The 13696-nt window shown below is 36.6% G+C and overlaps 2 protein-coding genes and 1 non-coding gene across 3 annotated transcripts in view; 1 reads left to right on the top strand and 2 right to left on the bottom strand.

Moving 5' to 3' along the window:
* Window positions 1-13696, bottom strand: part of LOC146461337 (ras-like protein 1) — a 193430-nt gene that overhangs the window by 60906 nt on the left and 118828 nt on the right. The gene's annotated exons all lie outside the window — the stretch shown is intronic.
* LOC146461342 (uncharacterized) overlaps window positions 1-13696 on the top strand; it is a 100711-nt gene that overhangs the window by 50676 nt on the left and 36339 nt on the right. The window lies entirely within an intron of this gene.
* Trnay-aua (transfer RNA tyrosine (anticodon AUA)) lies at window positions 9777-9850 on the bottom strand. The gene has a single exon. It is a non-coding gene; the product is annotated as a tRNA-Tyr (tRNA).

Raw genomic sequence — 13696 nt, 5'->3', positions numbered from 1 at the left:
CAGTTGCCGTTTACAAGATTTACTCCGAAAAGTGACCTGACGCGATGAATAAACCTGATGCGCCATACTAATAATCTCAAAATAAATTCCACAAAAAGTTCTTCCTAAAACTGTGGTTTAAATCAAGTGCAAATGGGTCATAACAAATTCAACATGAGTTTGATGAAAACCATGGCGGAAAAGGGAGGCCTTTCAAGTAAACGTCTGATAATCACAGCGCTCGAAAACGCATTTTTGAAATAACGTGATATTGATTTTCGTGTATTTCCATTTCGTTTACTTTCATTATAACAATAAAACACTTGAGAGCTATGAGTACATGTTTACCAAACCTGTTCAGCACGGAAAAATCTCAGTATGTATAAAATAAACAAATTACAGCATGGAAAGTGCTTTGTACGGTGTTAAAGCACTCGTTGTTTTATATCAGAAATCTCACTCGTTCGCTGCGCTCACTCGTTCGATTTCTGATATGTCAACAGCTCGTGCGTAAACACCGAACGTGCGTATTTTCCATGAAGTAATCTATATGTATGAAAAAAACTCCAATACTTGTGAGAAACATGGAAGATGATATCTGTAAAATTTTTAGGGGTTCTCTGAATCATAGACAAGTAAAGATAAACGATAAAAAGGAACAACGTTTCGGGGTCGTCATGACGCCATTATCAAGTTCGAAGTGAATCAGTAGTCGAAATACAAAGACCTGAAAATACAGGAAGACCTGTAGATAGTTACTGACTACTCAAACTCTAATTAGTATCATTGCTATTCCAGTTTTAAGTATTTGTTGCTAGTTCGCTTTCCTGCAGATAAAATGTGTGCAAGATTTTAACGATAGTCCTATAATTTGTGAAGAGTAGAGGCATATGTCAAATTTAAGAGTGGGGTTGTGTGGAAAACTTGCCAAAAGCATTGGTTGGAGTACATTTGCTCCGCTGGATAGCGACTTATCCAGTGGAAAAAGTTATCCGCTCTTTGAACAACTGGAGCCTGGTTTTTGTGAGTTTTTGTTTTTGCCAGTGTCTCTCAGAAATAAGATGACTAATGGTGCGGCCACTTGTTATCCACTTGCTTGGTTAATACTAAAACAGTTTTTCAGTAACAATTTTATCACGCTATCAGACTTTACTTATGCGCGCAATGTATGTCGTTGCATTTTTCGCCTTTCTTAGAATTGGCGTATTGAGTGCCATCCAGCCCGAAAGCTCACTGAAGTAATTAGATAGACAGTAGACACAATAGCCAGTTAATGCAAATATTGAATAGTGATTGAACAGAAAAATCCAGCCATAGCAGAACTTCTTTAAACACAGCAGAAAATTACAGAAGCCTGTGATCTTGCTCCTTCATTCTTGTCTTCTGTTGTTGATACATGTTTTATATAAACTGCTTTTTCAAGATATGTCAATATTTGCTGAGTTGTAACCTTTCTTTTAGTCCAAGAATAACACTCTAACATTTTTGCCAATAACTTCTTTTCAAGGTTTCCTCTTGGACTACTTGCAGTAAGGTTATAAAGGACATTTTAATTTTAGGCTTTCGCCTATTTCTGAAACTTAGTAAAGCTCTAAATGCTTTTCAAAAACTAGGTTTTATAAGATAAAAGCAAATAGATGCAGAAAGAGAGTTATTTGGGGACGTTTGAAATACATGTGCAACAAATATAAATTTAGATCCATCCGACATTTTTTAATAAACAAGGAATTGATTATGACTCTGGAAAAGAGATGAAATATTGTATCTTCTTCATGAAATCTTGCATAAACCAAAACTTGGTTCCGCGATGATTTCTATTCTCGGGCTCGCCTTTTTCATTGTTTAAATATACTTAGGCTTCGAAGCCATTCCCGCCAGACCCAAGCGTAATGCAAGAGTTTGTATGGAGATCAGGAACTGAAATTGAAATCAATTGCTGTATGAGTAATTCACGGAATAAAGTTCTTTTTAAACATTGTTTAGTGTTATTTATTGCCACTATTCGGTGTATTTGAGCGATTTTAGCTTATTTACCCGACGGCGTTTATATGTTTACACTGCTGTTTATCTGAAGACTTAGCAACCAAGTCAACTTTTTAAATCGAAATAACAAAGGAGATTAATAAATGTCCAAGATAACACAAGCAATGCTTATTCAAAGGTCTGTAGAAACCATAAATACCACCAAATTACTCACGTTTAATCGGCAACGCGAAAAGCCTTCAAATCAGGTTCGTCGCCAGCGAGAACGCGGCACACCTGACTTTGGTCATGCGCAGTGAAGCCGAGATATAATTTTACTTCCGGTCCTGTTTCACGACGTCTGCGTTCCTGTATCTTAATGTCCCTATTTGCGAGATGGGACACCCATCAGTCGCAGTTGTTGTTGTTGTTTTTTTTTTGGTGTGTGTGTGTGTGTGTGTTTTATGGAGAGGCTTAATCCTAGATATTTTTTTCTATACAACGCCGATAGTTTTCGCATCGGTGCTGCTAGCTGGGCATCTGCCAAAGGGTTTTTAAACTCTCAAATCCGTAGCGTTTTCTTCGCTGCATTAGAACTCCTGGCATTAGTACTCAATTAGAAGATACATGTAGCTACAAGCTTATGCAGGCGCTATGTTTAACCCCCCCCCCCCCCCCCTAGTGTTGTTGCCAATACCTTTCGGGTGGGAAGACCCACCAAATCAGCGCACTGTGGTCTTTTCATTATATTTTTTGGCCATCATCTTTGGTAGAGCTTTGAATTCCTTATTGTTCCCTCATCGTTTCTCAGCTATTTTCTTAAGTTTTGTACAAAAAAAAAAAAGCGGCCATGAAAAATGGCGAATTTTTTTTTTTTCATCTCAAAGCGTATTTTTTTTTTCATCTCAAAGCGTATTTTGTATTTTGCTTCTAAGGTTTTCTTGAAGCGCTCAAGTAAACAGGCTTGGCGATTAACGCAACTAGATTTCATCTAGTCTTATATTCATCTGTTGATTCGGAACACTCCTTGCAAATGCTTTCATCATGTTTAGTGATCTTTTAATAATATTTACAGAATCTGTCAGACATTGTACTATTCCAACAGTTCAAACATTAAATGTATGGCAATGGTCAGTCAAGTCGAAACATAACATGCAAATTTTTTTCATATCATTAGTTTAGATAAATTTTTGAAGTAATCGATTTTAAAACGATGGTTGACACTGATCATCCATGTCAAATTTTGCATTATGAATGGTATCCAATAGCCACATAAAACAGAATCTCTCTCTTGCATTTCACCACTAGTATAAATCATTGGTTTTCCATTTGTTGATGAGTAATTTGCAATTTCAAACAACATTATCAACCCGACAGAGTCGAAGTATTCAGCGTATTTATCACCGTTTCTGTAAGCTACCCAATGTGTACCAGGACCTTTCTGTGAATCCAAATTGATACCTCGTCTTTTTTCATTTAAGTGGGTGAATTATCGCGACTGTAAATACCTCTTAAAAGTTTTATTCTAAGTTTCTTAACCCATTCCAACAGATTAAAATTACTGTGCGGTGTATTGATAAATTTTATAGTAACGCTCCTATGAATGGGATTGGATTGAATAGACTGGTTGTTTTTTTTCCGAGAAGCAGATCCTGTCCTTTTTTGGGAGCTTTTTTTTTTTTTTTTTGTTTTTTTTTGCTTTTGACCAAATTGTTCCCATATTGCAAAAAATGGTGGTGATATGTAATCAGCTGGAATGACTTATCCACCCTTTTTTATTTCTGTAGTATTGGGTATATAGACAGGTAACGATCTTTTAGTCCTTTGGCGATCAACTTGAAGGACTTTACTAGTCAAAGCACCCAGCAGTAAAGGCACACCAATACTTGGAAGCAAAGTGTCCAAAAATCCACCAGATTGCTTTTTTTGGTAGTTTTATCATAACTTGTCCGCCTGTATGAATTGCTTTAACTATCAATTTTTTTCTCGGCTTCAGCAAGACAGTCTTCGTGCTTAATCAATTGATCTATTTTGTTTTGTGAATCAGGAAACCTCCAACCTGTACCCTTTCCAAATATTTTATCGACACCGGCATTAGCCAGACCAGACAAAGCACCTGTTGCGAGAGCCGGCATTGCTTTTGCTGCTGCTTTAGTGGCCATAAGGAGAAGATTTGTTCCAAGTGAAAATAAACATGACCATAGACTGCCACCTTCTTGAATGGCTTTCCTTATCTGTATTTACTATTTTAATATCGACACCTCTTCCATTTTTAATTGTGTTTTTGTCAATGAAACAGTTTGTCAATTAAGCTATCAGGACCAGTCAACTCGTTTTTTGCTAATCGTATTGTTATTGCTAAATTATTTCTCAACGCTTTTGCCAGTATCTTTCTGTCTTTCCGACAGAGTGGCTTCATGTGAATGATACCTCGTCATATCTTATATATAATACATGTTACATAGTTAACGGAAAAGTACTTTGCTGTCTTTTTGTATTAATTCAGCGTCCTGTTCATATAGAGTCAAGGCATAGATAGTATAAGCTGTAGTTGTTGTTCCAGACAGTTCATATCTGAATGTTAATTTTGTTGTTCCATCTTTTATTTGTTTCTGGTTTTTTTTGTTTCGTGAGATGGAGACAATGATTTAAAGTTAGTTACATTCATTAGATTTCCTTATTGGTATTGATAATTAGCACGTATATATTTCAAAATATCTCTGTAGACACGTGTTTAATCTGCTTCTGGGGTGTAATACACTTCAGGATATTCGTTTCCGTCTCCGACTTCAAGATGAGCATTTGTAAGAGGTCTTGGATCAGTTGACACACTGAATGTATTATAAACAAATGGATTAGCTGTTTTTGCACCAGTATACGTACCATCAACCATAAAACGAATACATGTCTGGGTTTGGAAAAATAATACTGTTTATTTTAAAATGACCAGCTCTTTGAGTTAAAGAATTGCTTCTTTCAATGTGTCCTTTCAAATACGTCCATTTGAGCGGCTTGAGATATTGCTCCATATACAATGTGACCCTTCAGAGTTAAAGGTGATTCGAGACACAATCAATCGCATTCTTGTGACAATTACTCGGCAATTATCTGCAGCTTGCCAAATAAGATTTACATCAGATGCAATTTCCATGTTCAATTCAAGTTTTGTGGAAGGAAGTAGTTCATCTTCCAAAGCTTCGAAAAATAAATATCCATTCAATAGGATTTCTGTATTCACAACAGCAGACAAGCCCAGAAGCACTTTTCTTACAGAGAAGCCCTTGCTGTAATTTGCTTGCGCTGTTCTGTCTTCAGCATATCTACTAGAATCGCATAGCTATAAGAATTCTCGCCATCTGATTGGCTATCGAGGCGAGGAATTCAGAGTGGAATTGCAACTTGAAAGCGAGGTTGACCAATATCGCACCATAGGAATTCGTAGCCTCTCATAGCAACGCAGGCAAAATTTTAAACAATTATGTTTTCAAAACCTTTGTCTCCGTTTACAAAGCAAAAACCTGACCGAAGTGAGGAAACAGAAGATTTTCCTTGCTTTACTTTAAATTATGACTTCGTCGAGAGATTTTTTAAGAAGCAGCTTACGCTTACGAGCACGAAAAATTGGCAGCAGTCTATCGCGAAAGAAAAAATGGCGGAAGAAAGAGAAACAAGCAAAAGTACTTCAGCTACCAAGGAAGAGCCGGTTTCAATTGTAGCGTACACAGAAGATGAACTAGAGGCCTTCAAAGAAAATATGGCTTCCGAAAACACGCAAAAAAGTACGAGTACTGCCGTTCGCCGTCTACAGTCGTGGTACTTTGCAAAGTACAAAACTGAACTCAACTTAAACAGCATTTCTAAAGCAGAGTCGCCCCAATTACTGAAGCATTTTTTTTGTTGAAAGACGAAAAACAAAAAACGATGACGAAGGCACAGAATATGAGCCTGGTTCACTTCAACTTACCGCAATGTTCTTCGCCGCTATTTCCTCCACAGGCCAAGTCCACCACCGCCCGATAACTTCAACATTGAGAAAAATGAAGAATTTGATGAAGTTGCCAACATGTTATCCGTTAAGAAGAAGGATTCGAAGAGGAAAGGTCTTGGAAATAAGCCGAACGCTGCTCAGCTCCTAGAAGAAGATGAAATCGAGAAAATATGGTCCACCGGAGCACTTGGCCTTCAAAATCCTTGCTCGCTTCTCCATCTTTTTTGGTGGAACAATGTCACGCACCTTGGCATGCGAGCTTTTAAGGAGCAATGCGACTGCCTCATACAAGATTTTATCGTCACTAACCAGAACGTTGAATATAAGGAACGCCAAATGAAGAATCGCCAAGAAGACGAAGGAAGTTCGAGAAAAAGTGCCAGAAAGTACAACAAAAAAATCTGGAAGACGGATGGAGGAGAGCGGGACCCATACCGAGCATTCATTGAGTATGTCGCACGTCGTCTTCAAGGTGAAACCGTTCTGGAAATTTTTTCCCCACTCCACTAGATAAACCAACATCAAATATTTGGTATAAAGCAGTTCCCGTCGGTAGAAATACCCTTGTAAAAATTATGCAGAAAATCGCCTCCATCGCGTCCTTGGACGGAAAATTCACGAATTCAAGCGGCCGCAAAACAGTCATCCAAGGCCTTTGTGAAGAATTTAACCCACTTGAAATCTCGGAGCTGACAGGCCATGCAGAGCCCAATTCAATTTCTAGGTACAGCCACAATCCCGCTAAAAAGCAACGCCGAATATCTAACAAGCTGGCTGGTTTTACACCAAGTGCTACCACAACTGCAAGCGACGCGGGCAACACAAGCAGCACTTCGCCTCAGCTTTGGCCAGAAATTGTTGGTAACAGCTCAGCCTCTGCATTACCACCGGTTGTACAGAAGAGAGTTCACGACGAAGGCAGTTATTCGGAATATCCAATGAAAGCTTTGAGCGGACTGTTTACCGGGGTAGCGTTTAACAACTCCCCAGTAAATATTTTAATCAATTTTCAGTCGAATGTTAATCCCGACCGCGGCAAGAGCAGTTCTCTGCATTGAAATGATCACTATATTTACTTAGTTTTTTGACTCTTTGCTTGTTTTCCTTTCCAAAAACTCATGTTAGCAATGACCATTGTATTTTGACGTACGATTCGAGTACAGTAATTCTTATTTGGAGGCAAGCAACTTACCAGCAGATTTGTTGAGGTCTCAGTTTGGAGGCACGTTGCCAACCTTTTAGCCGTTGTTGAAGAGTTTTCCTCGAGTTTATGATTCGTGAAGGTGAAATACGTACTCGATGATAAAAGCTCTCAGCACATTCAGTTTCATTATTTTCAACGTAAAAATATATATGTAATTTGCAGCCTCTGTAAAAGTTCATAAAACGGTGATTTGTGAAACACGAGGTTCAAATAAAGTTTTATGCATTTGGCTTGCTTCCTATTCGCTGGCTCTTAACAGTCGTGACAGTTCATTTGAAATGGCTTTTTTTTAAGGCCCATTGCCGATATTGCAACATTCGCCCAAAGAACGGTAAATAGCTTCATTTTTAAAAAGCTATGCGGTTCAAGGAAAATTCACCACCTGACTCGTGAATTCCACGTTAAATTTTACTTGAAAACCGATATCGCACTCATAGCGTGGAATTCCCTCGTCAGGTGGTGAGTTTTCCTATAGTATTTAAATAATAAAACTCATTTGTAGCTGTTGATCCTGCATAACCGGGACTGTGTTCGACATGGTTTGCATCATTACAGTCATAGACTTTTCAACTATTTAATTTAATGGCTTCCGTTAACATTACTGTTGTGATCTCCAGCGGTTATGGTTATATTAGCTCCATCAGCTATCTTGAGGACTTTAAACCCCACTGATATTCTTGCATTATACTAATCAAATGGAGTCACTTCTCCTGAGGTGTCAGCAACAAACCTATAATGTTTTTTTTTTTTTTACATCTTGTATTAGCAACGTTAGCGTTTAAAGGTGTTTCGAAGTAAAAAACAACGTCTTCATATCGCTCTACATATTTCGGATTTCTGAATGATTTCATTGTATCATTATATCACATAATTTTTTAGTTTACCTCCTGAATCAATTGATTGACTCTCTCGGCTATTTCAAAATCGTTCAATGATCGGCTAATTGGTGATTGACTATTTATTGATTGTGTAACAGGCTGTTTTTCATTCAATAATTGAATGATTTTATCGCCAGCTTTATTTTCAACAAACTCACCAGTTTTTTCAGCTGTCTTGGTTGCTGCTTTCGTTACTGCTTTTTTAGCAGTTTCTTTCGTCGTTTTTCCGAATACCTTGGATCCGGTAGATTTTATTACATCCATAAATCCTTCACTCTCAATGTGTTTCTTGGCATATCTATCCAATTCTGGATCATATTTCCTCTTGAATTTACTTTTGTCGCATATATCATTACGTTAAATTAATACGGGGCGAAGGGTTAGACTCATAAACCAATCTACACCACTCTAGTCATTTGGTCTACCATGACAGTGTGTTGCTATATCGTCCATCCTTAATGCTATCCATAATTGTTTTTTTCCTTTATCTTTTATTATTCTTCGATAGACTTCTCTTTAGTCCACCAGGTTTCTGTGTGATAACATTTAACCCTTTTATTATATTACCAATAATTTCATCATCGTTATTACTCATATTCAAGAATATTCTTGGTGGTGGTAATTCATACTTCGTGAAAATAGCAGCATCTGCTGACGTAAAACCTGCTTCAAGATCAGTCAGTTATTTTTTCCATCATAGCTGGTTTATAATCGATTGGCAATGTCGTTGTTTCTTGTTGTTGAGGTAACTCAGGAAATTGCTGCATCATAACTGAATCTTCGAGCCCTGATGTTATTGCTTTTTGGTTTTTCTCTAATTGTTCAAGCATTTTGTCTTGTTTTTCATCAATTGTCTTTTTAGTCTCTTTTTGGGCTTCAACGACTGTTTTGAATGTTTCTGACAAAACTAATTGGATATCTTGTTTATCACGTAAGTATTCTTTGATAGCATTTCGAACCTGTTTGGTTATATTTCCAGCTTTGACCTTTGAATCAGTCATTTTATTTATCGTGGCCATGTCCATGATGATACATTATATAAACTTTTCTCAACTTATCTAAACTTTTCTAACATATCAGTATGGAAATCCCAAATTATGATTCTAAGGAGGGTATAAATAGTGGTTTCAAGCGATTAAAACCATATATGCTACAAGTCACTTTGAGAATGCTGATATGCGGTAATTCAGGATCCGGAAAGACTAATATAATGTATGATATGTTGATGAAGCCATTGGTATACTGTGATCAGGATAAGTATCAGAATATGATGAATTGATTCAAAGAAATCAGAAAATAGTTGGCTATGATGTTTTGGTCTGCAGCAATGACGAAATCAATCCGATTGAAAATCCAATGGAAAATGAATCACAGAAGATAGTCATATTTGACGACTTCATTTGTTATAAAAACCGAAAAGCATTGGTTGATTATTTTATCAGTGGTACACTCAAGAACTGCTCAGTTTTTTATTTATCACAATCATTTTACAAGACCCCGAAGGACATCAGGTTAACCTGCAGTCACTTCTGTATTTACGATTTCCTGAGCAGTAGCGAACGGAATTTGATATCCAGGGAGCTGGGAGTCAATAAAGAACAATATATTAAAGCAACCCAAAAACCATTTCCGTTTCTGGTTGTGGATAAGCCTATGAAGAGAGTGCAAAGGAACTTTTATGGAACAATATAATATATTAATATTATGAAGGAAAAACAAAGGGAGATGTAAAGAATCGACCATAAGAGGACACAGAAAAATTCTGAGCCCCAGATGGGATTCGAACCCACGACCCTCCGTGTTATAGATCGGATGCTCTAACCTCTGAGCTACTGAGGACTCGTTGGTGAGCAAGGGTCATTTTTGTGGGTTGGACTTGGGTACTGCATCCTAGGAATGGACTGCGTGACTGCGAGACGCGGTTCGCAAGTCCCACCCACAAAATGACCTTGCTCGCCAACGAGTCCTCAGTAGCTCAGAGGTTAGAACATCTGATCCAGAACACGGAGGGTCGTGGGATCGAATCCCATGTGGGGTTCAGATTTTTTCTGAGTCTTCTTATGGTCGATTCTTTACATCTCCCTTTATAATATTAATATTTTGCAGTGGCATTAATATTATGGGTATTTTTAATGAACATAGTTCAACCACTTCGTACACAAGAGGTATCGGATCTCAGGGACCTCGAGAACTCCCTGGTGTTGGATTCGTGGTGAAGGGTTCTAACTACAGTTTGGAAAACTGGAAATTATTTGATATAAAACAGGGTACAGACCCCAATGACGTGGTGACAAAATCACAAATAGAGTTATTAAACGGAGCCAGAGCTGGATATGTCGTAAATGAAAAGGCTGTCGTGTATTCGCCTTCAGGTTCTATTTATACACAAAGCCTGCATCTCAAAGACAAACCTGATATTGCCGGCAATTCAGATGTAATCAGAATTATGACTGAACATCAATAGTATAATAACGTGCATTTGTATATTCCAAATTTGAAGAATTATGACGATTATGGAGGTAGAAAAAAGAGTGAAATGATGATCACTTCTGTTCATCAAACGATTGATGGGAAAATAATATTTCGAGATATTGAACTTGCCAATCCTTCAGGAAATTCTAATGCCGCAAACAAATCATTTGTTAACACTGAAATAAATAAATACAAAAAAAACAAAAAAAAAAAACAATAATGACCCAATTTCGTTAAAAAGGCGGCAATACCATGACCGGTGCATTAATAATTCCAAAAGACAATTACCCCGTACAAGGGAATACGAATAAAGTTATCAGTTATGAATCAACGAGAGATATTTTTATCACGAAAAGAAAGTTTCCCCTTGGAATCGAGTCTGAATATGAATGGCAATGAAATAGAGAACCTTCCTGCGCCTGTTTCGGAGCGTCAAGCAGCAAACAAATCATATCATTGACACTATTTTTTTATAACAAAATAACTGGCGGTTCGATTTGTGGTGATTTAGATATTTAAGAGCATTCGATTTGTAACGGCACCCGCGTGCCTTAGTTTTGTTTCGTAGTATTTTTAGATATTTTCCCTATTATAACCGCAACACATCACTATAATTTTCCGCTAGCAGTCACGTGTCCTAAGCTTTTATACCTCGAAAAGGAGTGTCATTTTCCATAAGGCTCACAGAAATTCGACGGGAGCAACGAGAGCAATTATTGCTGTTTAACTCAGAACCTGCTATAGCGTTCGCCCCAACACGTCCTAATACACAGGATTGCTGTATTGATACATCAAATGTCGTCAAAAAAGACGGTTTAATACCAATGACTGGTAATTTGAATTTGGGAAACAACAAGATAACCAATCTTAGAAATCCAATCAATCCTCATGATGGTGCATGTAAATAAAAGGTATGTTGAAGCTGTTACCAATGGTTCTTTGAATAGAAGGGGGACTTGATGAATGGAATACTTGATATTTATAATAATTTGATACAAAATGTAAGAACACCTTTCGGTAATGGAGATGCAATTCATAAAAAAAATATATCGACGATACTCTATCCCAATCTCGTTTGGCAACAAGTCATAAAAAAATGCATTCAAATATCTGATCGACCAATATGAGTCATCAAGTGAATGCAATATTATAGTCAATGGTATTGTAAATTTTAATGAAAGCAATCATCAAAACAAAAAGGCTTACAGTATCACTGCTGGTTCTAAAGATAATCGAAGCAGAATAGGGTTCAACTTGTATCCTTAAGATGTAGGAACCTACACTATGATATTTGAATTTTTTCCGCCTAAAATGACTAATATACAAATCTCATCCCAAACAGCAACAGCATATATCCATAAACAATTGAGTAAAGATTTCACCAATTATTCCAAACTACTAGACTTTTAAGTATAAATCAATAATAGATTCAAAGATACACCAGAGAACATTTATTTTACCATGCATGGCACCGCTACAGCAGATCCTGTACAAGCTTATCTGATAGTATATGGCATAAACGATTGTTCTGATAATGTTTATCCCAGAGTTTATGATGGCACTGATAATGAAATGTTCCAATATAAAATAATCAGATGAAAATCAATGTCGACATTAATTTACAAAACAAACGATTGAAAAATGTTGCATTACCACAACAAGACAATGACGCAGTCACAAGAGCTTTTGTGTCACAAAACAATGGAGATAGTTATTCATACGACACTGTCGATGCAAGAATGTACTTCAAAACACCATTCCATGTGACTTCTGATAACGGCGTTGATATTAATTACATCAAACTACATACTACTCATACTACGAATAATCGCAGTGGTGAACAGCATACTATAACGCAATCATATATGCCATTTGTCTTAGACGAAAACGGTAACCATATAACAGACGGTGACGGAAATAAATTAGAATACACGTAAGTTATGAATTAGGAACTGACCACACTCATAAAGAATCGATACATGTCAATAATAATGGAATTATAGAAACAGAAGACAGACTTCTCATCATAAAAAATGATTTCAAGATGATTATGCCGCCAGTAGTGGACAAATGAAACCAATAGAAAGCACAATAGCATCACCGATTAGTCAAGCTATTCAATCCACTGAATTAGGAATAACAAATTATGTCAAGGATTGTTTAATAATTTCATAAAACAGCGCATTGGCCGAAAACCAATCATATATGGATAAAGCTTCTTGACAAAGATGATTTTGGTCTTGAAGATTTGAGCCAAGTAATTATTTTAAATTCATGGTAAGAATGAACCGATCGTTATCATAATGTTGAAAGCGAATTTGTCCATGATGCTGTTATAGGTCTTGAGTTTTTTTCGCCAAAGACATGCATACATATAATATATACTCCGCTGGACATCCGAAAAGCTGGACAATGAAAGCAATTGTCGAATAACTTTTTACTGAAAAATAAATTTCAGTGTCATCAGAGGAACAAATTGAATAATATACCACATATTTTTGAAAGCAATGATTTGATATATCAAATATTTCTTAAATGAAACAAAGAAACAACATACTCATATTGATGACAATATATTGAAATCAGCCTTAGCATACCAATATTTATACCATAAGCATTTCAATACGAGTTTATCAGTATTTGATATTCTCGAATTGGCTGATCATAATATGGGGTTAATAGGACCTGATAACAGCAAATTGACACAATTTTTTAAAAGATTATTCGGATGGATTGATTATTTACGAGCCCACTCGATTTTACACGACGCTTATGGAAGATTCTATTTGCATTATAAATTGGACAGAGGTTATTGTTATCCATAATCTGGAAAATTAAGTACTAATAACATGAGAAGAAATTATCTTTGTGGTCAGGCATCTGGATTAATTGATTGCTGGTTCAATAATGTAATAATATAATATGAAGAAATTATCGATTTCAACCACACATCAGATAAATAATTAGCAGATCGAATCAAAGAATTGAAAGCTTATTACCATGTTTATCACAAGAAACAGAGGTGCTATACAAAAGATTGAAAAAATGGAAATTAGCTGGTGATTTGACTAGTGTTGCTTTTGCTACAAAGGGCATCACTATTGTAATACCTACAGCTGCAGTTAGTTTGATAGCTGTAACAGTTACTTCCGTATTGATAGAAGTCTACGTGAAACACAAAAATGTTGAAAAATTAAATCAATGTCAATAGGC

This window comes from Pavona decussata, unplaced genomic scaffold (genome assembly GCF_977016875.1).
Source record: "Pavona decussata unplaced genomic scaffold, jaPavDecu1.1 SCAFFOLD_199, whole genome shotgun sequence".
Taxonomy (NCBI): Eukaryota; Metazoa; Cnidaria; class Anthozoa; order Scleractinia; family Agariciidae; genus Pavona; species Pavona decussata.
Note: the sequence above shows the minus strand (reverse complement) of the source record. Positions and strands in the feature narration are given on the sequence as shown.